The sequence below is a fragment of the Etheostoma spectabile genome, chromosome 18 (assembly GCF_008692095.1).
Source record: "Etheostoma spectabile isolate EspeVRDwgs_2016 chromosome 18, UIUC_Espe_1.0, whole genome shotgun sequence".
Classification (NCBI taxonomy): Eukaryota; Metazoa; Chordata; class Actinopteri; order Perciformes; family Percidae; genus Etheostoma; species Etheostoma spectabile.
Genome location: NC_045750.1, coordinates 22,654,293 through 22,657,293, shown reverse-complemented (window position 1 = coordinate 22,657,293; position 3,001 = coordinate 22,654,293). Strand labels below are relative to the sequence as shown.

The 3,001-nt window shown below is 39.4% G+C and overlaps 1 protein-coding gene across 5 annotated transcripts in view; it reads right to left on the bottom strand.

Moving 5' to 3' along the window:
* cep128 (centrosomal protein 128) overlaps positions 1-3,001 on the bottom strand; it is a 55,814-nt gene that overhangs the window by 11,481 nt on the left and 41,332 nt on the right. The window lies entirely within an intron of this gene.

Here is a 3,001-nt window from a genome sequence, read left to right as displayed (position 1 = left end):
AGTGAGAATGTTAGTGTGAAATTGAACACTACAGTAGGGTGTTTGCCAATGTTTTCAATTTTTTTTTTTTACATTTGCACAAAGCGAGCCGATCCACTTTTCCATGTTGATAAGAGCATTAACATGAGAAAAAAGAAACGGGACAAAAAGAAATCAAGGGACATTTAGAACAGATAAAAATGTGTGATTAATTGCAAGTTAACTATGACATTAATGCGATTAATCTTTTAATTGTTGGACAGCACTACTTTGAATACATAAGTTAAGAGGAGTTGCAGCGGGAAACATGAGCGTACCATCAGAATATTATATTGGCTGTGCTGTACATCCATATAAATGTTATCGGAAGGTTCTAGTGAGCTGATGATGTGATGCATGAATGAAACAACTGATGCCAAAAAAACTGAGTAAAAAGCACTGGCACTGACTAAAAAGGCTTCAGGTTAAACTAATTTTTTGGAATTTATTCAGAAGTACTAATTAATTGTTGTCTCTATTTTACCTATAATAACATGATTCTTTCCTGGAAACTTCCTGGGAAGTTATAAGGATGTGAAATAATGCATTACCCAGGATCTTTAATAATGTTAAGCCATCTCATTGGCAAGCATAGCTTCTAAATCATGTCTTATCTAAATTGTTCTACGCACTACTAAGTAATGCGTAGGAAATGCTTTGGTATCAGGATCAAATATTCAATATTAAATGACTCGGATCAGGGGCAGAACTTCTTAAATGGGACATCCCACAATGATCAGTTTTACAATTTCAATCAATGAGGTATGAAAAAAGTAGTTTAACAGTGGTTTGGTTTTGTGAAGAATGCTCCTCATCCCCATATGCTGGACTGTGTGCTGTTAATGGATTATTTATACCCCAAAACACATTGAGGGAAAAAAAAAATTGAAAATTGTTTTTAATTATAATCCCTGGTTGTTTGTTAATGAAGTGTTAAGCCAAAGGAAATCTCTGATTTCATTTAGCAAATGCCACATTGTTTACCCAGGTTTACTCTGCTTGGCATTATGCCGAGCAGAGGAAGCTTTGTGCTAACTGTTTTGATTTAATGGTGGCAATGCATTATGGGAATAATAAAAAGAACCAATCACAATTGTCATGGCCGGCGCTAAGTGCTGTACGGAGCCCAGGAGCCTCTGCAAAATAGCCTCAGGAAGGAACTTGTTTTGGTGGAACGTGAATGTGACATCTGAAAGTTGTTTTAGTCATGCAACAGAATACTCTATTGGACAGATAGCCTAGCTGTCTGGATTTACCCTGCAGAGACCTGAGGACCACGTAACCATAGTCCTCGAAAATCCACAACACAAAGAAAGCGGAAGGAAACGGACATCCGACTGAAAAGAGGGACATCAGGCGGAATTTCTGGAAGTGGAACGTGTATATAGACTAAATGTTACTATATTTTTTTTAGTAACATGTTATATTATTTGTTGAGACAATACTACTCACATGAAGAGGGACAGCAAGTGTGATTATCGACATTAGCTTTTGCTTTAAAATACAAAAGAATTACTGAGAAACCACATTTCTGAGAAGCCATACTTAAAATCTTAATTTACACACCTTCAATTTAAATAACCAGATTGTGTAGCTATTGGGGCACACACTCTGAGGTCTAATTACTAAAGAGAGTGTATCAGTGCTTCTGCCTGCTGTGGAGACAGACTTAAGCCAGAGTGAACTGTTTCTAAAGGGGGTTCCAGAGATGAAGCTGTACCATCAGATGGCTGATCTGAATGCTGCAATGCTACCACCACTACCACCAAAACACAAAATGAAATGGACTGTTTATTGTCCTCATGCACAGTCTCGCATCTCCCTGCCGATGTCTAACTACCTCTCTCTCTCAATGGTCTCACTGTGTCTGTTAACTCTCTTTCTCTCAGTTAATGGAACACAAATTAGACATATTTCCCAGCTTCGTTCACATGAAGCACTAAAAACAAGTTGTTCTTCCTCTGGCAGTTACAGCTCATTAGCGGAAATTCAGTCAAAAATGGGACTAGGGATGGGGAAAAAACAAGTCAATTTTCCACGGAAGTTCTCAAAGTTTACACACATTAAAATGCTGTCTCAAACATTTGTAATCATCAGACAGGCCAGTGAGCACGGTCTAAAACAAAAACAAATCAATGCATCAGCTACAGAGGCAGAGACAGCCATTTTCACAAGCAGCCGTTACAACACACAGAAACCACTCAGTGACAAAAACGCTGTTGTAACAGGCAGGAAGCTAATTAGTTATTGCTTTTAATTAAGGTGTGATTAAATAAAAATATCTAAAAAGGGATGGGAAGTGTTGGATTAGTTTCAATCCAAGGAGTTTTGGTCCAACAGTCAGAAATAACTGTATTTCCATTAAGAGCTTGCTATAAGGGAAGCTAATTTAGATTTTATTTGCTGACAGATATACAATCCTCGTTTACCTTTCATTAACAGTTAACCGACAAGTAGGCAACTTAGTCACAGTTCACCTACTCTATCTCCACAACGTTGCACTTGCGGGATTGCTCTGTTGCCGATGGAAATTCTGCCGGATGTCACTCTTTTCAGCCAGACGGGCTTTCTTTGGGTTGACATTTTAAACTCAGGTGGATTCATGAGGACTATGGTTAAAGGTCCCATGGCATGAAAATTTCACTTCATGAGTTTTTCTTAACATTAATATGCGTTCCCCAAGCCTGACTATGGTCCCTCAGTGACTAGAAATGGCCATAGGTGTAAACCGATCCCTGGGTATCCTGCTCTGCTTTTGAGAAAATGAAAGCTCAGATGGGCCGATCTTGCCCCTTATGAGGTCATAAGGCTCAAGGTTACCTCCCCTTTCTCTGCTCTGCCCGCTCAGAGAATTTTGCCCACCCATGCGAGAGAGATATCACGGCTTTCAAATGAACAAAGTGGCAGTTGGTCAAGGCCACACACCCAGCCTCCACCTTGCCCCCCCTCCTCCTCAAAAGCTACAGACTCAGAAATGGCACAT